Source organism: Peromyscus californicus, unplaced genomic scaffold, assembly GCF_007827085.1.
Source record: "Peromyscus californicus insignis strain IS unplaced genomic scaffold, ASM782708v3 Scaffold_10__1_contigs__length_136768540, whole genome shotgun sequence".
NCBI lineage: Eukaryota > Metazoa > Chordata > Mammalia > Rodentia > Cricetidae > Peromyscus > Peromyscus californicus.
In genome coordinates, this window is record NW_026294391.1 from 111,563,394 (window position 1) to 111,589,112 (window position 25,719).

General features: G+C 38.7%; 1 protein-coding gene and 1 pseudogene across 6 annotated transcripts in view; one reads left to right on the top strand and one right to left on the bottom strand.

Moving 5' to 3' along the window:
* Window positions 1–25,719, bottom strand: part of Enox2 (ecto-NOX disulfide-thiol exchanger 2) — a 290,736-nt gene that overhangs the window by 221,377 nt on the left and 43,640 nt on the right. The window lies entirely within an intron of this gene.
* Window positions 4,877–6,068, top strand: LOC128111047 (glyceraldehyde-3-phosphate dehydrogenase-like; annotated as a pseudogene).

A 25,719-nucleotide genomic window follows, 5' to 3' on the forward strand; every position in this document is an offset into this window, starting at 1 on the left:
CAGCCCAAGGCATCGTGGATTATGAGCAGACAAATGCCTTTAACAAAACTGAGAAAGATACACAGTTCTAGCAATATGAACCCACAATTCATCATTTATTAATATTCAACATAAGAATTAGACATCTATAAAACCCCATTTCTTATGCAACTTACCTTTTCAACGGTAAGAAATCAGAAAATTAGGGAGTTCAAAGAAATACTGAAAGAAATTCAGCATGCTCTACACGGTCTGAAATTAACCACCCCCACCATCAAACGCCACTCTCTAGGAAGCAGATGGCCCACATTTCCTATTGCCACTTCCTCTCTCCTCGTCTGTGTCTTAAGGACTGCATTCAGGATTCTATCCACAGCATTTTACTGATACCCCTGAAAAGGTCACTGCCACTTGCTTGCCAAAGCTGGTTATCAATGTTTAGGCCTTACATTACTCTTAACTGTGGCACCAAAGTCTATCAATCAAGTCCTGCATTCTTGAAACTCTCTTCCCTTGCCTTTAATACATGCTGACCCTTTGCTGCTTCTTGCTCGGTTTCTTTGATGGACAGTGTTTCCTGGTGTTCCATTTTTATGGGTCTTGCATTCTTATTCTACATCCAGAGGTTTTAGAACTGGACATCATAAAGGGGCATGCTTCAAGAAGTCTGTGGGCTTTCTTGAAACTATGTATAGTGCAGTGCATACAAATTTTATGGGGGGAGGGTCTACAGTTGTCAAGTACATAAATGAGTGTAAAACAAAATAAAGAACAAGGGAAATTGATTGCCAACTGACTACAATGGGTCCCCCAAATTCAAATCATCTCTTTATAAACGCTGATAATTCCAAACTCATATCTTTGGTCACAATTATTCTTAATGTGGACCTCTTATGGTGTGGTAGCTCAAGAATCCTTTGCTTGTGCACTCTACATCTTCTATCCTCTACCTCATTCTCCGCATTCAATCACCAGACTCCTGATGTTTACCTTCTATTTCAAATGTGGATCTTTCTCCCTGTAACCATCATCTTAAGGAAGGCAAACAATTTAAATAACCTCCTCACATGTCTTTCTGTCACCAACCAACTCTCAGTTTCAGGCAGAGTGACAGCTCTAAAGCAAAAAAATTGATCTTTCACTCTCGACTTCAAAACTCTTGATTTATTTCTTGATTTTGGATCACACACCCTCAAAGTTGCTGGCATGGCAAACAAGGTCCTTCATTGCCTAGCTCCTTCTCATCTGTATAGTTTGTCCATACGCTGTAGCTTGTCAACCTCTTAACAATCCACTCAGTCTTTAGCTACTCTATATGCTCTAGCAGAATCCTTGGCCCCATCTGCTTCTTTGTGGGGAAGAATGCACCTGAGTGTTGGGGAATATTATTTTAAGGTGTGTTACTTTTGTTTATGTTGCATATACAACATATGAGGCTGTGTTACTGTGCCTGTCTACAACACCTGACGGTCTAATAAAGAACTGAATGGCCAATAGCAAGGCAGGAGAAAGGATAGGTGGGGATGGGAGGTAGAGAGAATTAATATGAGAAATCTGGGAGAGGAGAGAAAGAGCTAGAGAAGGGGGAGAACTCCTGTAGTGATATTTTGAACAAATAAAATTTACCTGAAGATCAGATGACAGAACAAGCCACTAGATTAAACATAGAGGCCAGGCAGTGGGTGGCACACACCTTTAATCCTAGCACTTGGGAAGCAGAGGCAGAGATCCTTGGATTTCTGTGAGTTCAAGGCCACACTAGGCTACATGAGATTAATCCACTCTAAAAGATAAACAGCCAGGCAGTGGTGGCTCACAACTTTAATTCCAGCACTTGGGATCACACACCTTTAATCCCAGCACTAGGAGCATTGAAACAGGAAGTGATATGGCTGGACAGAGAAAGGAATATAAAGCGGGAGGAGACAGGAATTCTGGCTCTTTCAGGCTGAGGAGTTGGTGAGGTAAGAGATAGGGGCTGTGGCTTGTTCTGATTCTCTGATCTTTCAGCTTTCATCCTGATAGCTGGCTCTGGGTTTTTATTAAGACCAATTAGGATTTGTGCAGCAGACGCCAGGGGCCAGCCACCCAGCTACACAACCAGCAACGGAGTAAGAAAGAAAGGTATACAAAAATAGAGAAAGGTAAAAGCCCAGAGGAAAAAGACAGACTGGTGAACTTAAAGTTAAGAAAAGCTGGCAAAAAAACAATCCAAGCTAGGGCCGGACATTCATAATTAAGAATAAGCCTCCATGTGCGATTTATTTGGAAGCTGGGTAGCAGGCCCCCCAAAAGAGTAAAAGAAAATCAAACAACACCTGAGGCTTTTTTTGTTTTGACTTTTACCATGATATGTAGAGCAGTTTATGGAGAAATATGTCAGTTGTCTTCTGTGCATTTAAATCCAAGAATTGGGATATAATCACATGAGCTTGAAATACCCTGTCTCCCTTGGCTTGGGAAACCTTTGCTAAAAAGCCACCTCTAGACTCCACTAATAGTGCCTCTTACATACTCAGATCATATCATATACTGTCTATGTAAACATCATTCTATGTTGTGATTGCCTGTTCTTTTTCTTCTGATCCCCACTAAAGTTTGGCAGATGAACTATAAACTCCTTGAGTTCAAGGACTATATGGTACAGGAACACAAAGTATAATGCCTGGCACATCATTGTTTGTCAACAAATATGAGATAAATAATTTAATAAATTACTGAGTAGGTAGAAATTCACGACTTTTCCCATACACTCTTACTATCCACAGTCTTTGCCTTCATCTAGTATTGGAAAGAAGTAAATTGATTAGGAATGAAATGTTAGGGCCTCGTGTTCCTCATTTGTATGACTAAGGATAAGTTCTCTATGTTTCGTCCCATCTTGGAAATTCTGTAATGTACAGTTTTATTGCCATATATAAATTTCATCTTCCAAACCATTTCACCTCTTTTCCTACCTGACTTTCTGTCATCCTAACAGCACTGTGAAAATCTGGTTTAGATATTTGAAAAAAAGTTGAGTAAAGGCCAAGACATAGTATATATATTTTTTGTATACATGTGAGAGAAAAGAGAAGATAGATATGAGAGAGAGAGAGCACGACTTAGAAGGAAAGAGAGTTGAGTAAGCAGGGAGGGAGTATGTTTCATTTCTATTGCTGTAATCAAAATACACTAACAAAAAGCATCTTAGGAGCAAGGGCTTATTTAGCTTAAAATTCCAGGTTGGAATTATAAGGAAGTCAAGAGAGGAATTAGAAGCAGCTAGTTGGTTTACCTCACATCCACTGTTAAGAGCAGAAAGAAATACATGCAGGCACTCATACTTCTTGCTCAACTTTCTTTTTTAACTCTTAAACAGTTCAGAGCCCAGCCTACGAAATGATATCACTCACATTCAGGGTGGGTCTTCCTAACTCAGTTAAACCAATTAAGAAAATCTCTTACAGACAAACATGATAATGACAATTCCTCAATGAGACCATTCCCAGGTAATTCTAGATTGTGGCAGTTGACAATTAAAACTAATCATCACAGGAATATGGGGGTAAAGACAGAGGGAAATGTCTTTAAAAAAAACCAAAACATTTCTATCTTTTGTAAAAATGAAGTTAAGGTCCAATTTTAAGAAGTTCACAATGTTGAATTAGTTTATTGTTGTAGAATATTGGTTTAAGATGTGTTACATTTGTTTATGCTGTGGAACATTTGATGCAAAGATGTGTTGCATTCTTTTATGTTGCATTTGTTTAACTCTGTGAAGCTGTGTCAGTTTGCCTGTCTAAAACACCTGATGGCCTAATAAAGGCAGGAGAAAGGATAGGCAGGGCTGGCAGACAGAGAGAATAAAGAGGAGGAAAGATCAAGGAACAAGAAAAGAAGGGGCCAGCCACCCAGCTGCCACAGAGTAGAGTGAAAGTAAGAAAAGGAAAAAGCCCAGAGGCAAAAGGTAGACAGGATAATTTAAGTTAAAAAAAAGCTGGCTAGAATCACACAAAGCTAAGGCCAGGCATTCACAAGGCATAATAAGCCTCCCTGCATGTAATTTATTTGGGAGCTGGATGGTGGGCCCCCACAAAGATTAAAGAACCGAAAGAGTAAAAAAGCAAAGAGTAAAAAACAACCAACAACATTTTGGCATACCAACGTGGGCCATATTTCCATAGGGCCTGAGAAAGCTTTGAAAAAAGGAGGCTATGGCTCCTTTAAGAGTTTCTGCAGTACAGTGAGCCCTTGAGAAGCTACTTCTTTGAGTAGGAACAAAAAGCTACATAAGCCTGCTACAGTGCAAGCATCAGCATTCTAGAGCTCTAGGAAGGGTGAATGCAGTTCTCAGTCACAAACCTCTGACCAGGACATGAGCTTTAGGCTTGGCTTTCCTGACATAAGAAGCAGATCGAGCCAGCCACCAAAGCCACACAAAGATCCTAGCCTTACTGCTTTGCTCATGCAAACAAAAAAAAGCTAAAAGATACACAGTAAAATAGATCCAGACAGAAAAACCTGTAAACAGGTCCCAGTGTGTTTTACAATGTGCATAGGCTTAAGAAAGAAAAGAAAATGGGTATAGAAAGTCACAGAAAGAAAGAAATTGTTTAAAAGAAAGTTAAGTCTTTAAAGAGATAGTAAAAGTAATATAAAGGAAAAAAGCCACGTAAAGATGGGAAATACACAGAAAGTCTGGATCATGCATTGTGTTGATTTTGAATGTTTTGATTACTGATGGGCAAGAGACAGCTGCTTGGAGACATGGGATTGTTGGCAGGTCTGTGAAATTGAATCAACCTAAATACTTTAAGGTTATTTTAACTTTAAAAAATAAGTCAAAATTGGCTCCTCCCTGTTCCAGAGACAGCTGCATCTTTCTGTGCAGTGCCAGCCTCGTTCCTGAGACACAATGGTGAAGGTCGGAGTGAACGGATTTGGCCGAATTGGACGCCTGGTTGCCAGGGCTGCCTTCCAGACTGGCAAAATTGATATTGTTGCCGTCAATGATCCCTTCATTGACCTCAACTACATGGTCTACATGTTCCAGTATGACTCTACCCATGGCAAGTTCAACAGCACAGTCAAGGCTGAGAACGGGAAGCTGGTCATCAAAGGGAAGGCCATCACCATCTTCCAGGAGTGAGATCCTGCCAACAAGTGGGGTGAGGCTGGTGCTGAGAATGTTGTGGAGTCCACTGGTGTCTTCACCACTATGGAGAAGGCTGGGGCCCACTTGAAGGGCGGGGCCAAAAGGGTCATCATCTCCGCCCCTTCTGCTGACGCCCCCATGTTTGTGATGGGTGTCAACCATGAGAAGTACGACAACTCACTCAAGATTATCAGCAATGTTTCCTGCACCACCAACTGCTTAGCCCCCCTGGCCAAGGTCATCCATGACAACTTTGGCATTGTGGAAGGACTCATGACCACAGTCCACGCCATCACTGCCACCCAGAAGACCGTGGATGGCCCCTCTGGGAAGCTGTGGCGTGATGGCTGTGGGGCTGCCCAGAACATCATCCCTGCATCCACCGGTGCCGCCAAGGCTGTGGGCAAGGTCATCCCAGAGCTGAACGGGAAGCTCACGGGCATGGCCTTCCGTGTTCCTACCCCCAATGTGTCCGTCATGGATCTGACATGCCGCCTGCAGAAACCTGCCAAGTATGACGACATCAAGAAGGTGGTGAAGCAGGCATCGGAGGGCCCACTAAAGGGCATCCTGGGCTACACTGAGGACCAGGTTGTCTCCTGCGACTTCAACAGTGACCCCCACTCTTCCACTTTCGATGCTGGGGCTGGCATTGCTCTCAATGACAATTTTGTGAAGCTCATTTCCTGGTACGACAATGAATTTGGCTACAGCAACAGAGTGGTGGACCTCATGGCCTACATGGCCTCCAAGGAGTAAGAAGCCCGCCCTGGACCACCCACCCCAGCAAGGACAGCAAGAGAAACCCTCAGCTGCTGAGCAGTTCCTGTCCCATCTCAGTCCCCGATACTGAGCATCTCCCTCACAGTTTCCATCTCAGACCCCCAGAACAACAGGAGGGGCTTACGGAGCCCTACTCTCTTGAACACCATCAATAAAGTTCACTGCACCCCCCCAAAAAAATAAAAATAAGTCAAAATTGTATTTGTCAAATGGAAGTCAAAATGCTTTGGAGAAGAGATTTTGCTTTTGTTTCCATAGGAAACAAGAGGCTGTGGAATCAGTCCAGGTTAATATGAATCAGGCTTGATCAGGGAAGACCTCCTGAATCTTGACAGGGGATATCTATCAGCAAAGGTTACTGATGGTCTTCCCAGGACTTGGCCATTATCTTAATTTTTCTCAGAGACATCTAAAAGACAACAGGAAGCAGTTTGGAGAAAACGATGCCCACATTCCCGAGTTGGTGAATATGGATGGTCTTTAGTTATTTGGTGGGCTATGGATGATTGTTATCATTTAGGGGAATATAGCATATTGATACAAATTTAAAGTTATTTTTGTTACACTGTATATATGTTTCCACTCTTGTTTAAGGTATTGTACCTATGCAGTTTATTTCAAAATGTAAGGTAAAATTCTAGTTTTTTGAATGCTATTATTATAGACTATTTAGGATAATCAAGAAACACAGGTTAGTTGTTGTCATTTATAACAATCAAATTTGTAAGTATGTTTGGTATGTTTTCAAGATCACATAGAGAGATATTTTAGATAGATGGTCTTCAACATTTTAAAGACCTATAGAATATGGCATATAAATATTTTGTTAAAGTAAGAGTTTTCATGACAATGAGATACATCTCCTCCTGGCAGCACCAATTTACCTCAGAGATGATTGGCACTGAAGAAACTCCTTACAGAGCTTGCTTTCATTGTGGCAAGGTTAGCCATTTGGGCAAGAAACAGATTTTGCCTTGACTGCTTGACTGTGTGCTATACAGACTGGATATGCAGGACCCATAGGAAACTGACTGCTTAACTTTGCCAAAACAAGGCAGGACAGTCCTTTGAGATTTCTGTTTCACAGAAGAGTCTGCCAGACATTCTGCAGGACACAGAACAAAGTGACTGACAAACTTTGCCAATACAAGGCAGGATAGTTTTTCTAATTTCCTGCTTCAATGAAAAGTCTGCCAGATATTCTAGGCCTATAGTCTGAAGATGGATGCTGCAACGTTACAGAGAAACTTTGGGTGACTGTTCAGGCAGCCAAATGTCTATTGTTAGATAATATTACATCCTTATGAGTCTTTGATGGAGTTGAAGACTAAATAATTAGAGTTTCAGTTTTCCTTAGTTATGATAGAAGTAAATTAGGTAAAAAATTTTGAAGTCACTAAGATGGAATGGATGGTGGAATGTTTTCTCTGAATTTGCTAAATACAAATGGACTGAATATTGTAAATAATTCTTACTTGATAACTGTTTTTGTTGTGTATAGTTAAAATCTTTTATTTTTATTTAGACAAAAAGAGGGAAATGTTACAGAATATTATTTTAAGATGAGTTACATTTGTTTATGCTGTGGAACATTTGTTCAATGATGCAAAGATGTGTTGCATTATTTTATGTTGCATTTGTTTAACTCTGCAAAGGTCTGCTACTTTGCCTGTCTAAAATACCAGATGGTCTAATATAGAGCTGAATGGTCAATAGCAAGGCAGGAGAAAGGATAGGTGGGGCTGGCAGGTAGAGAGAATAAAGAGAAGGAAAGATCAAGGAACAAGAAAACAAAGGGCCAGCCACCCAGCCAGCCACGGAATAAGAGTGAAAGTAAGAGTACAAAAGAAAGAAAAAGAAAAAGCCTAGATGCAAAAAGTAGATAGGATAATTTAAGTTAAGAAAAACTGACTAGAATCAAGTCAAGCTAAGGTCAGGCATTCATAAGAAATAATAAGCCTCCATGTGTGATTTATTTGGGAGCTGGGTGGCAGGCCTCCCAAAGAGTAAAGAGCCAAAAGAGTGAAAGATCCAAAAGAGGAAAAGAACAACAACAGTTTATAATGTCAGAACCAGTAAATATTTAGAAGTACAAGAAACTAAGAAACAAGAATCACAATAAAGTGGCAAAGGCTTACTGCAAGTTGCAAACAAAGAGAGATACCTCCTTCAAAATGAACTTCAATCTGAAATTCTCTGGTCAAGACAAGTGGAGAAATTATAGTTATAGAACCATCTGAGGTTACTGCAAACCTATGAAAACATATAACAAAAATCACCACGAAGAGCAAAATAATGAAAAGACCAATCATTTACTGGCCTCTGAGGGAGGAACCAGATGGCCTAAAAAAAACAATTCTCATCTCCTAATTTCCTTGATTGATAGGAAAGATACACTTCCATTTAGTTCTCATAAACAGTGACCCTTTTTCTCCTCTGTGGACAAAGTTGATATACTACCACTTTTGCTTCCCACATTTAATGATATGTGTGCTTGGTAATGTATGCATTGAAAAACTTATGCTGACAAGAATGGCCCTGCATTCATCTCTTTGTCTTTCAGTTGCAGCACACAAATGTGGCAGGGAAGTGGGATATTTAAATGCACAGCCAGCAACTGATGTATTTCTCCATAAACTCGTCTACATATCGCAGTACAAGTAGAAGCAAAGAAAGCCTCAGATGCATTCTTCCCCATAAAGAAGCAAGTAGGGCCAAGGGAACAAACTAAATGAGATTACCAGTACATACCCTTTTAAAGGCAAATCAAAAGAACTATTATCCTTTGCTAACATTGGAGATAGGTTAAACTCTTTCAGTGTAAAAAAGAAAGATGAGTGTCACTTTGTATTCTAAACAAAGTCAACAGAATTTTCAACATGGTTACACAGATACTATTTCATTCTAGAAGTGATTATACCTTGTAGATACAATAGTTAGTATGACATGTAAAAGATTAAGAGACAAAACAAAAAAATATTTAGAGTAAATAATATATAGAAGTAAACTTTAGCAATGCATACTATCCCCATTGATCTTAGATATCACTGTATAGAAAGAAAAATACATGCTTATAAGGCTCCTGTACAAATTCCTCCTATATTTCACATATAAATGTATAATTATATTCTGATATATGATAGATGAAGCTGAGCAGAGATCAGGAGTCAGAAATATACACCTGAATCAGTGGGCTAATGAAGTAGAATGAAATCTCAACAGATAAGGGGAGATAAGACTAAGAAATAGGGGTTAACAAAGCAGTCATTCCTTGACATAGGAACTCTGTGTAGGTATACAGTGTGTCCTAATTTAAGAAGATTCATTATTTCTTTTTTTGAGTCTACAAACCAGATAATATAGGCGAGGTTATTTGTACTATAGAAGCATTCCACATGGCAGCCTTTTAAAATGTCAAGCTAATATTGTACTCAAGTAAAATTTGTTTCTACAAATATGGGATTTATATATTCAGTTTCTTACAAACAGAGTTTTTGTCTGAAGTGAAGTATTCCTCTACCAACAAGCTTCATGTAGAATTGTAGTGCACTTATCTTTTATAAGTCTAAATTCTGGCATACTGGTTCTGCTTAAAGTATACGTCTGTAATATAGAGGATGGCTGGGTTAAGCAGAGAGGAAACAAAATCTATGCTTCAAAATCAGCAAGCTGAGATAATGTCCAACAAGTCCCTATTAAGGAAGTTGAATTTCATTACAAAAGTGGGTAAGAAAATATTCTTTAATCATCTCACAGAACCAAGGTCAAATTTAGGATTTATAAGAAATAAGAAGTAAGAAAGTACCCTAAAATCACTTGAGAAGGATGTATCAGATTGTTTAATTGAAAAAAATATATATTTTTACATGTACATTAAAAATAAACTTTTGAGGGACTAGAGAGATGACCCAGGTTCAAATCCTAGAAACCACATGGTGACTCCAGTTCTAATTTTGTAAAAATATATAATTTTACTATATTAGAATATCTAATCATTAATTCAATTTCTGACAAATATTACCTTGAATCCAATTATTAAAAATATCCAAGTTGACGAATTAGCTGAGTAGTATCAATTAGGTAGCCTCCATGGAAAAAAAATGTTCAGTAGATATAAAGTTCATGAAAAAAATGAGGATAAAAATATGGACAAAGTTGCAAGTCTTCTGTTTACCCAGACATAAATCAACTTCAAAAATAGTATAAACTCTGAAAATTAATTTAGACCTAAAACCTTCATTCCTAAGATAGTGCTATTAATATTTCTTCACTATGTCAACTGTTGCCCTATGTTATATAATGTTCAAAGATTGTAATATGTGATTTGATTTACTCTAAGATCATTCAACATAAATCCCAGTTCTAGCATGACTGTAGGCTAGCAAATCAATTTTCTGTTTGATAATATTCCAATGACTTAGTCAAAGTTCCATATGCTTAAATCATCTAATAACTCTAGTTCTAATAATTCTTATGTCAAGAAAAAAGATTAAACCAGTTGTCTTAGTTTAGCTTAATATTAGTATGATGAAACACCATGACAAAAAACAATTTGGGGAGAAAAGAGTTTATTCAGCTTACACTTTAACCATCTATACATAGTTCATCACGGAAGGAAGTCAGAACAGGAAGTCAAACAGGACAAGAACCTAGATGCAGGAGCTGATGCGGAGGCCATGGAGGAGTGCTGCTTACTGGCTTGCTCCCCATGGCTTGCTGAGCCTGCTTTCTTATACAACCCAGGACCACCAGCCCAGGGATGGCACCATCCACAATGGGCTGGACCCTCCCCCATCCTCAGTAATTAAGAAAATGCTCTACATACTTACCTGCAGCCCAATCTTACTGAGGCATTTTCTTTTTTTAAAAATTTTTGTTTTTGTTTGTTTGTTTGTTTGTTTGTTTGTTTTTTGAGACAGGGTTTCTCTATGTAGTTTTGGTGCCTGTCCTGGATTTCACTCTATAGACCAGGCTGGCCTCGAACTCACAGATCCACCTGGCTCTGCCTCCTGAGTGCTGGAATTAAAGGCATGCACCACCACCACCTGGCTGGAGGCATTTTCTTAAATGAGGCTTCCTCCTCTCTGAGGACTCCAGCTTGTGTCAAGTTGACATAAAACTAGCCAGCACACTGTTCATGGTTTCTCTGAACCTCTAGGATTTAAAAAATAACTATGCCAAAAATAACTTATGTATATGTGTGTGTGTGTGTGTGTATGTATGTGGAAGGCATTATGAATATACAAACTATTAATTTATCAATATCATAAAATAAACACCTACAGAAGATTGAATTAGAAACTCTAAATATATTATGAGCAGCACAAATTTGACTCCATGGGTTGTTTAAAAAAAAAGGATATGAAATTGAGAGGGGATGAAGAAGTAAGGGTGGATCTGGGAATTAGGGGAGGAGTGGGGATAAAGATGAACAAAATACATTTTACGTAATTCTCAAAGAATTAATAAACTGTATTTTCAATAATAAGTCTCAATTCCTATCATCAAAACCTATACCTTGATAAATATTATTACAAATAAAGTCCACCTATTTAAAATAACAGGCAATGATGGGACAGATTTAGTATTTACTATTAACAAAAACACCTGGGGGGCAACAAAAAGCTGTAACAAAAATTATGAAAGCAGTCTTAAAGATTGCAAACTTGGCATGAACTTAACAAGTGGAGGTCCTACTTTTGTTATCTAACTGGAAACAAGTTTCATCTTTGAATTCTAATATTTTTCTCTACTACTACAATGCTAATAAGAATGACATCACAGCATCCCCAATCAAGAATATGCTAGAAAACAAAATCTAATTTCGTCTGTTCACAGAGCCTATTTCCTCCCTCATATTTCACTAGCAGAAACATTATCAGCAGTGGCTGATGACACTGCCCCCTCCCTAAAGCAGTCTTACATCTGTGTCAGAAAGGAAATATCCTGGCAAACTCGTCCTTGAGGATCCATCTGCAAGATGTGAGAAAAAGCAATGTTAAAGGACATTCCCTTGAGGAAATCTCAAAGTCCTTCTTAATAATACTAGGTTATCTGGACTTGAGAATTTATCCAACTGTAATATAGAGAAGAAAATCAACGGCTGAGGGAAGCAAGAGAAAATCAAGTAAACAACCAAACTAAAGGAGAAAACATATGAAAGAGTTAAAAGACTAAAATTAAATATTTATCTGTAGAGATATGATGAGAAGGTTAGGTCAAATGATGGCTCTACAGTACTTAAAATACTATTTTATGTTTGAGAATGCACAAGAGTCATAGCAAACCTGTGGAGGTCAAAGGAAAACTTATATGAGTAAGTTTATTCTCCCAACATGTGGGTCCCAGGAATCAAAAGTCAGGATATCAAGATTGAGCATAAGCACTGTGGTGGTTTGAATGAGAATGGCTCCCATAGCTTCATATATTTGAATGCTTAATCACCAGAGTGGAACTATCTGGGAAGGATTAGGAGGTGTGTCTTGTTGGAGGAGGTGTGTTACTGGTACTAGGTTTTGAGGTTTCAAAAGCCCATACCAGGCCCAGTCTTGCTTTCTCTCTGCCTGCTGTCTGTGTGTCAGGATGTAAAACTCTCATCTACTGCTCCAGCACCACACCTGCCTGCTTCCTGCCATGATCACAGAGTAACCTTCTGAAACTATAAGCAAGCCCCCAATTAAATGTTTTCTTTTGTAAGAGTTGCCTTGGTCATGGTGTGTTTTCACAGCAATAAACAATAACTAAGGCAAGTGCTTTTACCTGGCTGAGCCATCTGAACAACACTCTACAATGTTTTAAAAGCACATAGAAAACCTAAGCAAATTCACAAAGGCATCTCAGTAAATTAGTGTCCTATAATCAAATTTTATTTTTATTTTGCATGTTATAGATGCTTTGTCTGCATGTATGTTTCCACACCATGTGCATGCCTGGTGCCTATAGAGGCCAGAAGATGATGCTAGACCCCCTGGAATTAGAGTTGCAGATGGTTGTGAGATACTACGTGGGTTCTAGAAAAAAAAACCCTGGTCCTCTAGAAGAATAGCCAGTACTCTCAATTGCTTAATGATGTCTATAGCCCCAATTCATTTCTCAGTTGTTAAAAAAGAGAAGAGATTTGTCCTGACTGTGGGCCAGGCAGGACTGGAAAAAACTTCAGCTACACTGTTGAGTGTTGCATAAGTAAATATACAAGATAAAAGCATGTATGGGCCAGTGAGATGACTCAGTGGGTAAAGGCACTTGCTGTCAATCCTGACAACTGGAGTTTGATTCATGGAACCCACATGGTGGGGGAGAATTAACTCTTAATCACAAGCTGCTCTCTGACCTCAGCATATGTGCTGTGGCATATGTATACACACACATACACACACACACACACACACACACACACACACACACACACACACTAAAATAACAATTTTAAAGCACTTATGTGGTAGCTATGGTTAGAACTGCCTCTATATTTTCTGGTTCTATAATCTATCTCAAGGGCTACAGTCAGAAAACAAGAGTGAGAAACATATTTGAAGGCACAGTGGGTTGAGAGAGATTATGATCACACAATAAAAAAAAAGACTAGAATGCTTTACTCTGGAAAGATGAACAGCACAAGCATCATCACTAAACACTTAATGGTGTAACATTCATTATGTCCACAGATTTCACATTTCTTCAGTTATGTCATCTATGAGATAAACGTGGTGTTGCTCAAGCAGTAAGTAAAAAATACTCAACAGAATGTGTAGAGAGCCGTGCATGGACGCACCTCAAAGATGGCGCCAGCATCCAGCTTCTGCCTTCCCGATGGCAGGTGTTCTCTGGGATAAACAACTCCTTATTTGGCTAAGGCTAGGATCTGGCTGGCTTCTGCGCACCTGGATCTAATCTGGCTTGCTTGCGTATGTCTGACCCTATCGGCATTGTCCACGTGGCACTACGGGGTTGGTTGCCCAGTGGCTATAAAGGGCGTGGGCTGGCTTTCCCCAGAGTCAGAGAGAGAAGATGGCTTTCCCCGGGGTCAGCAGATTGTCTCAAGGTTCCTGAATAAACTGCTTGGAGAAGAGCCTGGTGTTGCGTCTTCCTTGCTGGTCGAGGCGGACGCAACAAGAATGTCAAGGAAAAAAACACAAAATATTAATTTGAAGATTTAAGTTTTAGTCTTAAGAATATTATCAACTATATCCATGACCTTGGACAAATCACTCATATCCTTAGGGATATCGAAAAATAGAGATGTTGAGATACAAATACTATGCTACTTGGTAACTAACGAAAGGAAATTAAGCCATCATACTGAAAAGAGACTTGCACCCCCATGTTCACTGCAGCAGTATTGACAGTAGCTAAAATATACAACAAACTTAGACACCAGTGGATGAATGGACAAAGATGTTGGACGGTTCAGGTTTTTTTTCTTTTTTTTAGGTAGAGTCTAACTGTGTAGGTTGGACTGGCCTGGAACTTGCTAAGTACACTGAACTTACAGAGATCCACCAGCCTGTCTTCTGAGTGCTCAGTTTTTTTGAAATAAGAAATTCTCTACATCTAAAAGAGTTAAAGAGGAAATCGTATGCTTGAACCACAGTGTATTCATAACAATCTCATGCCCACTTCTCCTCCACTAGGACTCCCCTACTCCCTGGCAATAGCCTGAAAGGTACTTACACAGATTGGGAACACTGTCTGAAAATTTATTTGCCACATAATTTTTAAAGTTTCTTCCAATGCTCATATTCTATGAGGAACTAAAACTTTCCTCATCTACATCTTCCAAAGTCTTTGCTCTATCCAGTCCAGTAAGTATTTAGCAAAGCAAACACGAAATAAGATTTCTTCCTTTAAAGAGAGCTTTCTATCTTGCTGGAGAAATCAAAATCAAGACTATGAGGAAGACCTTCAAAAGGGATTTTAAGAAACAGGATACTATCAAGGACCCACTGGAGTAAAGGTCTAGTTCTGTATCTTCTTTTTTTTTTTTAATTTTGCTATTATTGCCTAGGAAACAAGCACTCAAATGAACATCGAATAAGTAAGTGAATGATCATCTACATTCCCTGAAATTCATCCAAAAAGTGTCAGGATTTTAAAGTATATTCCATGTTTAATACTTTTTTCATATATGTACAAGGGTGCCAGGAAAAATAACCACATTTCCCCATTATTCAATCTAGTATAACAATTACAAATAAATTGTGATATTTTGTTAGAATAAAAAAAAAATCACACCCAATCATGTTAGCCCCTCTATTTGAATTATCCAAGTAAATAAATACAAAATGGTACCTTGCCATTTGAAATATCATTTTGTTGAAGCAAGCCAATAGACTGACTTTTGCTTTGACAGGAATTCCTTCACACAACGAACTTGTTTATTTGGAAGTCATTTCTATGATGCAAGTCTCCAAAGTAGGTAAGTCAAGTTAGAACTGAGGAGCATTTTCTCTCTCCTCCTCCCATTAGCAGTGGGAAGAAGGTAGGAAGGTCAAGCAGAAGGCAACTGTTTTTCTTTTCCTCTGAAGCTTAAATTCTTCCCAATGATAACATTTTTTTTGTCTATGGATTCAAAATCAGTCAGGCAGCCTTAAATAAAATTAAGACAGCAGCACCAATGGCAGATAATTTGATGATGAGTTTACTGGAGACAGATCGTTTAAGTAAAAGCTTTCTCGTTCAGAGCACAATATCACTTCTGGAGGAAATCTTTCTGGAAAGGGCCAGTGGCTCTAAAGTTTTATGGCTCAGGTGATATAAGTCATCCAGGACAAGTGTTGTACATAACTAATGTTCTCAAATCTCAACTGTGTTTTCCTTTAAGGCTACTATGATTGAAAAGAGATTAAGGCAAATTTAAATTCCATTTTTTTGTTTCAGCATTGTCTTAGTATTTTGAATATGTCATATAGATGGACACATTTTTATAAACAGAGAGTATAAAACAGTTCTGGTTTTTTGTAAAAATCTATTATGCCTGTCTGGTAACAGAGGAGTTTGGAGAGATATCAAATTAACAGATTAAATTAAAAATGCTCAACACTTTCTCATTTTTCTCTAAGTTCCAATGACATCTGATGGGAAACACTCCACTTTTGCATCTTTTGGGGCAAATATAGAGAGTCTAGTCTATGGAGATATCTATAGGTACCTACTACAAAGTTATATTGGGGAGAAAATAAAGTGGGTAACTGTGGTGATATTTTATTTGTGCTGAAATGTGATATTTTATTTGTATGTTAATAAATAAAGTTGCCTGGAGATCAGAGGTCAGTGAGCCATAAACAGAAGTCAGGTGGTGGTAGCACACGCCCTTAATCCGATCACATGGCAGGAAGAGTCTCTGTGTGGTCAAAGACACAGTCAAGCATGGTGACAAGAGCCTTTAATCCCAGTACCAACCATAGAGACCTGAAGCTCACTCTGTAGACCAGGCTGGCCTCGAACTCACAGAGATCCACCTGGCTCTGCCTCCCGAGTGCTGGGATTAAAGGCGTGCGCACTGCTGGTGGTAAGCTAAAGCTAGTTATGGCTATTGCTCTGATCTCTTTGGCTATTACCTCTGTATTTGGCTCTGTGTTTCTTATTTAATAAGACTGTTTAGAAATTCGTCTACGCCGGGCGGTGGTGGCACACACCTATAATCCCAGCACTTGGGAGGCAGAGGCAGGCGGATCTCTGTGAGTTCAAGGCCAGCCTGGGCTACAGAGTGAGTTTCAGGAAAGGTGCAAAGCTACACAGAGAAACCCTGTCTCAAAAAACCAAAAAAAAAAAAAAAAAGAAAAGAAAAAAAATCGTCTACAGGTAACCAAGTTCACAGATGATATCTATGACTCCTCTTATTAATTTTCACAATGCCTCTGTAAAATCCAAATGCAATTCAAGGTCTTGAGCTTCATCTGGGAAACTTACATTTGGAATGGTTCCAGCTACACAAAGGATCACATGAGTTATAGTGCATCTGCGGCAGCTGGCCAAATTGTTACATGCTTCTATCCTCTGAGAAAAATATAGAAATTTCTGGCCAAGACTCTTCAATAATACCAAGCATTGACAAATGAGATAACATGACATTTAAAGAACTATGTACAACAAAGGAATTAATCAAGAGAAGAGTTAGTCTGCAGAACAGGAGAAAATCTTTGCCAGCTGTATAACTGATAGAGTATCACTACCTAGACTATACAAAGAATTCATAAAAGCTAAACAACACAAATTCAAACAACACAATCAAATGTGCTAATGAAATGAACAAGCAGTTCTTAATAGATGAAGTACAAAAGGTGAATTAACATATATAGAATGTTAAATACCCTTAACCATCAGGGAAATGCAAATAAAAGTCATACTGAGATGTCCTAACACTCCATGCCCATCATCAAGGAAACAGCAACAAATGCTGGTAAGGATGCTGTGGAAAGGAACTCTTATACATTAATCCTGGGAATGCAAATTGGTCCAGCCACTGTGGAAATCAATATGGAGATTCCTCATAAAAACAAAAATAGAATTATCATATAACCCAGTTATACTATTTCTGGGTATATATCCAAAGGACTGTAAAAAAAAATAGCATAGAGATACCTGTACATCAGTGTTGACTGCAGCAGTATTCTCAATAGCCAAGTTATGGAATCAGCCTGTTTGTCTGCCAACAGATAAACAGATATAGAAATATGGCATTGTCCTAATTTGCTTTCTGTTTCTTATGCTAACACCATGACCCAAAGCAACTTGTGGAGGAAACAGTTTTTTACATCTTGCAGGTTAGTCTAAAATCAAGGGAAGCCAGGGCAGGAGCTAAAGGTGGAACTGAAGCAGAGATCACGGCAGAATGTTGCTTACTGACTTGCTTCCATAGCTTGCTCAGCCACCTTGCCTTTGCATCCCCGGACCACCTGTCCTGGGATAATACTGTCCAAACTGGGCTGGCCTTCTCACATCAATCAGCAATCAAGAAAATTTCCCCACAAACATGCCTACAGGCCAATCAGATAAAGACAGTTCTTCAACTGAGATTCCCTTCCTAGGTATGTCTAGGTCTGTGTCAAATTGACAAAAACTATTACCGTGTGTGTGTGTGTGTGTGTGTGTGTGTGTGTGTGTGTGTGTGTGTGTGTGTGTGTGTGTGTGTTTTATTAACAACAAAGAAGAATAAATCGATATCATTTGCTAGAAATTTGATAGAATTGGAGCTAATACTAAGCATATAAGCTAGGTGCTGAGAGAGAAAAAAATACCACATTTACCACATTTTCATTCATTTGTGGGTACTAGAATGCTTTATATACAGACAAAACCATATGGACAACAGAAAGCAGGTGAAAGACTGGAAGAAGGAAGAAGACTAGCAGCAAGGGAAGAGGAGGAACTAAGGGAAAGAAATAGAAGGGGTGAATACTGAGGTCAAATTACACATTACAACTGAAAGATACTGTTTTTATGAAACACCATACTATGTGCTGTGAATATATGCCAATAAAATAATAGTACATATTTTCTTATTTATTCTTTTCTCAAACAATATATGCTGACCACAGCCACCTCTCCCTTCACTCCTCCAAGTCCCTCACCCCCCCCACACACACACACACTTCCCCTCTCCTTACACTTTTTAGTTTTTTGAAATTGATTCTTTCTAGTTTTGTGGGGGATAGCCTCAAACTTATGGCAAATTTCCTGCCTCAGACTCTTAAAGGCCAGACACAGCTTAAAACTAAATTTCTTACAAAATTCTGTATCGTCATCTTAGAGATGCCTCCTCTGGCAGCGGACAGGAACAGATGCATAGACCCACAGCCAGACACTATTCGAACAGAGTCTAAATGGGATGTCTCCAACAAATCCCTCCCTTCAGAGCTGAGGGAACCCCAAGGAAGAAGAGGTGGAAAGAGTGTAAGAACCAGAGGGGATGGAGGACACCAGGAGAACAAGGCCCTCTAAGTCAACTGATCAAGGAATGTATGAGCTCACAGAGACTGAAGGAACATGCACAGGGATTGCATGGATCAGCACAAAGCCTTCTGTGCATATAATATAGCTTTAGCTTAGTATTTTTATGGGACTCCTGAGTGTGAGAACAAGTGGGTCTCTGATTCTTGTGCCTGCTCTCAGGACTCTCTCCTTCTGTTGGTTTGCCTTGTCCAGCCTTGATGTGATAGATTTTGTTTTATCTTATATTTTATTTTGTCATGTTTGGTTGTTATCTCTTAAAAACCTGTTCTTTTTAATGAAAGTCAGAGAGGGGGTGGATCTGGATGGAAGATGAGGTGGGGAAGATCTAGGAGGAAGGTGAAACCATAATCAGGATATACTGTATGAGAAAAGAATCTATTTTCAATAAAAGGAAAAATATGTATCATATCCAAGGAGGGTTTGTTCCAGAGATATAAGGCTGGTTCAATATTCAAAAAAATTAATCAATGGAGTCCATCATATTAAAAGGCTAAATGGGGAAAGCCATACAATTACAGCAATTGGTTTAGAAAAAACATTTAAAGAATTCAACAGTAATACATTATTCAAAAGCCTTGGAAAACACAGGAACACTGAAGGAATTTTCTCAACATGTTAAAAGATATCTATAAAAAGCTCCTATTAACATCTTATATAAAGGCTAATAACTGAATTGTTTCCTCTTAATGATAGAAATGATATCTTTTGTCACCATTTATCTAATATTCAGTATATAGTACTGGAAGTTCTGGCCAGTGCAATAAAATGAAAATATTAGAATTTGAGAGGAAGAAATAAAGATATTTGTACATGATTATGCAATGGGTGAGTGCTGGTAAGACATGGAAATATCAAGCTGGTACTGACCTAGAAGTTTCATTCTTATGGACTAGCTTTCATTAAACTGGAAGGTGCTATGCATACTACCAGAGGAAAACAAGGTAATTAATCTTACCTAACTGTGAACCTTACAAGTTACAAAAATGACTAGCCTGACAAGACATGCTCAATGATACAATAGTGGCATGAACATCATTGGAGTAACTATCTACTTTCTTAGCTAGGAACCAAACATTTAAAGATGGATAACATATGGTCACTGTCCCACAATAAATAACAGCCTAAAATGCAAGAAACAAATCACAGATAATTATATCCCAGATAAAGAACTACAGGTGGTCCATGGCTGCTAAGAGAGGGAGAATCAGTTTCCTCCTGGGACAAGCTCTAGCATAGGTTCTCTAATCCCAACATGAAGAGTTTTGAATTAGGTTATCTCTCAGGTGGGTCCTAGCTTTAACATTCAGAATCCACGTTCAATTTAGATATTTGAGGTATGATTCTTGTTATTTGTGTTAAGGGAGAAGCCTGGCAGTATGGATGCAGTAGAGGAAACAGAATGGAGACAAGAACAGTTAAGAGACTATCGCAGGTTAGACCGTAATGATAGTCCTGCTGAACAAGGGATAAGGCACTGGTAACTGACAAGATGGAAGAGTTTAGGGTCCATAATATTCAACTTACTTAATTTCAAAATATCACAACTGATTGTCATCCTACTACTCACTGGCCACTTCTTTTCAGTTTTCATTGCTGGTTCTTCCTCTTAACAGTACACTAACACAGGGCTCAGGCCTTATAGCATTCATTGCCTTCACACACTTGGCTCTAATTATGTATATGATGATGATCCCCTAAATGCACAGCACCAATCCAGACCTCTTCTCCATACTCCAGATACATATACTGCCTAATTGCCACTTAGACATCCAGTAAGGATCTGAAAGTGACATGTCTAAAACTGAACTCCTTCAGGCTAAGCTTAATCTACCTACAGTCTTTCTCACCTTAGTAAATGTCATCTCCTTCCTCAGGAACAAAACTATAGGATTCATCCTTGTCATCTCCATTTCATATCCCATAGCCAATCTACCAAGAAATCTTACGTATCTTGTAACATAAAAAGTTGTTTCAGTGGGCTGGGTGGTGGCGGTACATGCCTTTAATTCCAGTGCTTGGGAGGCAGAGCCAGGTGGATCTCTGTGAGTTCGAGGCCAGCCTGGTCTACAGAGTGAGAGCCAGGACAGGCACCAAAACTATACAGAGAAACCCTGCCTTGAAAAAGAAAAGAAAAAAAAAAAGAAGCAAAAAATTGCTTCAGCAGGATGGTCGAGCTGGAACAGGGATGGAATGAGACAGCAATGAAAGAGTACCATGATAGAGGGAGACATCATGGGGATAGAGAGAAGCCAGGTGTTAGGGAAGTTCCCAGGAATCCCCAAGGATGACCCCAGCTTAGACTAATAGCAATAGTGGAGAGGGTGCCTGAAATGAACTGGCTTACCCCAGTAATCAGATTGATGAATACCCATAGAGCCTTTCTCCAGTAACTGATGGAAGCAGATGTAAAGATCCATAGCCAAACACCAGGCTGGGCTCCAGGAGTCGAGTAGAAGAGAGAAAAGAGGGATTCTATGAGCAAGGGCATCAAGATCATGATGGGGAAACCTACATAGACAACCAAACCAAATTAGTGGGAACTCAAGAAATTTAGATCAACAGCTGTGGAGCCTGCATGGGACTAGACTAGGCCCTCTGCATGGCGAGACAGTTGTGTAGCTTGATCTGCTTAGGGGGCCCTCTGGCAGTAGGATCAGGATCCATCCCTGGTGCATGAGCAGGCTTTCTGGAGCCCACTACCTATGATGGGACATATTCCACAGCCTTGAAGCAGGGGGAGGGGCTTGGACCTGCCTCTACTAAATGTACCAGGCTCTGCTGACTCCCCATGGGAGGCCTTACCTTCTTGTAGGAGGGAATGGGGGATGGGTTGGGGGGGAAGGCTGGAAGTACGAGAAGAGGGAAGAGGGGGATCTTTGATTGGTATGAAAAATGAATAAAAAAATTTTCTTAATTAAAAAAAAGTTGTTTCAGTCCTGCTCCAATAACCATCAACTCTTGCCTAAATTACTTTAGCAGCTTTCTATTTGGTATCCTGGCTTCTACCTTGCAAAGCATTAATGATATCTTCTTTAGATAGCCAAAGCTTTTGCACAAAAAGGGAAACAATTAAATGAAAAAGCAACCCATGGAATGTGGGAAAATATATGCAAACCAAACATCTATCTGATAAAACATTATTATTCAAAGCACAGAAAGAACTCCTACAGCTCAGTAACAACAATTAAAAAGAAAATAAGCTGGAAATAAAAAAAGATACCTGAATAAACACTTCTCCAAAAAAGGTAAAATGTACAGCAGGTATATTTAAAAGGGGTTCACATCACTGATCATTTGGAATATGCAAATCAAAACTACAATAAAGTTATTATTACCTCATAGTCACAGGGGTGGTTACAATTTTGAAAAGATAGAAAGTGTTACCAAGAATAAAGGGGAGGGGAAATAGTTTTATATTGCTAATGAAAATATAAAATGGTATAATCACTATGGAAAATAGTATGGAGTCACAAACCCAAAAATTAAAATAAATAATGCACTGGTCCCATTTCTAAAAATATATCCAAAAGAATTGAAATAAGTGTTTTCAAGAGATATCTACAGTACTAGGATCACTGAAATATTCTTCTCAAAAGCTGAGACCTTGGGCTGGAAAGATGGCTCAGAGGTTAAGAGCACTGACTGCTCTTCCAGAGGTCCTGAGTTCCATTCCCAGCAACCACATGGTGGCTCATAACCATCCGTAATGAGGTCTGGTGCCCTCTTCTGGCCTGCAGTCATACATGCTGTATACATAATAAATAAATAAATCTTAAAAAAAAAAAAAAGCTGAGACCTGGAAACAAACACAATGCCCATATATGGAAGAATGAATTAAGAAAATGTACATACAAACTATGACTAATACATACTATATTTGTATATATAAAAAACACAGCAGAAACAGTATTCAGTTTTAAAAAGAAAGGAATACTAGCATTTGCAACAATATGAGTAGACCTGGAAAATGTTATCCTAAAGGAATGAAACAGACACAGAAGGGCAAATACCACATGGTAGCAGTTACATGATGTTTCAAAAGTAACCAAACTCATAGAAGCAGAGAAAAGAAGACGGTAGTGAGGGACTGAGGAGAGGAAAAAGAAGGGAGGTATTAATTCAATGGTATAGCTTCAATACTTCAAGATGGTTAAGTCTCAGAGAGCCAGGATAGTATTAATTGTTAAAAATACTGTAATAATGACTTGAGTTTGCTAAGACAGTATATCTTCTGGTAAGTGCTCTTATCACACATACAAATATGAAAAGGAAACTTTGAGGGATGATTGATAGGCTCATAGCAGAGACTGACATGATTTTATAACATACACTTACCTCCAATTTCATTAAGATGTATACATTAAATACATACAAGGTTTTATTCATCAACTGTATTTCAATAATTTGGCTTAAGCAACACAAATAATGGCCACCAGGATTGTGTGTTGGGTGGGTGGGGGTATGAGTATGTGCATGTGTGTTCTTGAGTATGTGCACTGAGTATATGGCGGAGGTCAAAGGAGGACTTCAGATGTCCTACTGTCACCTTCTACATTATTCCTTGCAGACAAGGTTTGTCACTAAACCTGGAGGTTGGCAGCCAGTAAACCTCAGCAATCCTCCTGTTACCAAGCCCCGCAGTGCTGGGGTTACAGGCACATATGTGGCCCCGTGGATGCTAAGATCCAAACTCAATTCTTAATACTTACACTGTAAGAGCAACTGTTCTTTGTGGTGGTATTTTACTTGTACTGAAATGTGATTTTAATTGTATGTTAATAAATAAAGTTGTCTGGGGGTCAGAGCTATTAGAGCCATAGCAAGTGCATGGCGGCGGTGGCGCACGCCTTTAAGGACCTGGAGGGCGGTACATTCAGGCAGTGACGAGGCAGTCACATGTTTGGGTTTACAACCAATGAGAAGGCAGAACAGCTAGAATATATAAAGACACACACAGGAAGTAGGTCCCTCTTTTCGGAGAGCTCTCTTGGCTGAAGAGGATCCCTGAATCAGGAAGGGTGAGGCTCTTAGCTCTGACCTCTTGGCTTTCTTCTCTGAATCGGCTCTGTGTTTCTTATTTAATAAGACCGTTGGTTACATCTACAGTTCTTACCTATCAAACCATCTCTTAAGGTTCCCCAAAACATAATTCCATTAAAAGCTAAATTACATCACTCTTTGCACAAGATTCATCATAGACTTACTTATTTTACTCAACTTAAAAGGTAAATCTAGCTGCTCCTTCAATTACAGACTTTCAAATTCAGCTCCTAATATTCCCCTTTCTCACTCTGATTTACTCACACCAGCTCCCTGATTCATCATTTGGTCATTTCCAGAATCTAAGCAATAAATTAGGGATGTTTTTCAGGATCATATACATTTACAGTACATAAAATAGCTCCTAGCACACAGTAAATATATGATCAATAAATAAATTAGTATGAAACCTATGGGAGATGACAGAATAGGGAACAGCTACCTTAGATATAACTGAGAAGGAAAGAGAATTTAAGAACATATTGCTAGACCATAATCAGTTAATGGCTCAACTCTCATCAAAGAAGCTTCTTGTAGTATTTGGTAATTAAGACATACACACAGACCTACAACCTGACAAAGTGCAGAGAGCCATTGAACACTCATCCCTAAATGGGATGTCTATATTGCATCTCTTCCTCCCAAGGCTTGGCATTTATGTGGAAGAGGGGTAAGCTATAAGAAAAGTGTCTTTCAGACACAACAGGGAAGTTGCAACTATGAACTTGTAGAAACTTTGACAGCACACACAGGACCTGCACATGTTAAAACAAGACCAAGTCCCAGCATGGAGGAGGAGAAATGTTACAAAGGTCCTAGTCCTGGATAAGAAATTATTGGCAGCTGCTGGGAGAGGGAAAAGCAGGTTCTTCGATGGAGTGACACTGGTTTATCAACCACTCGGGGCAGATCCCATATTCAAGACTAGCTGGCCAACAAAAACCAGACTATTTTAAAAGAGAAAAAGAACATGAAGTTTGGTAGATGGGGAGGAAGGGGAAAAATCTGGGGGGAGTTGGGGAAGGGGAGAGAATATGATCAAAATAAAAAATATAGTGTATGAAATTCTCAAAGAACATAGTAAAACAGTTTTAAAATACACCAAAAATAAAAAAAGCTTATTGGAGAAGAAAGTTCATGTGGCAAAATTTAAACTCAAAGATCTATAGATTTAATTATACATTCTCATTAACACAAATAACAAGAATTATACCTTAAATATCTAAATTGAACATGGATTCTGAATGTTAAGGCTAGCACCCACCTGAGAGAGAACCTAATTCAAAACTCGTCCTTTTTCACTTATTATTTTCCTTTATGATATCACATATGTCTGTATTTCCAAATAAAGAATGACTAATTCAGAAGTACATCTCTTTTGAAATGCACATACACAAATACATACTGCAAAAATGTTATACATAATTTCTTCCTCAGAGTCAAACAGACAGGTTTTACGATTAATAAGATACCTTTCTTTTCCCTTAATCCTTTCCTTTTCCCTGTAGACAAGTACAGGGTTATATCCTTTATTTCGAAAAATGGGATATGGTTTGTGAATATAAATTAATACCTATAATTTCTGGATTTAGAAGACCAGACTGGCTCTCACAAAATTAATTTAGTTAAAAATTGGATTTAAAGATCCGCTGAAAGACAGTATTGTTCTGCTTCCTTCTAAATTACCATCCCATCATCAAAAATGTGTATTTAATAATTCCAGTTATTAAGCTAAAATGTAACAGAAAAGGTAAGAGAAAAAGATATGAACTATGAGAAAATCTGTATCTGTATAAAATTCGACTTTTTAATAGGTTCATTCTTCTTTT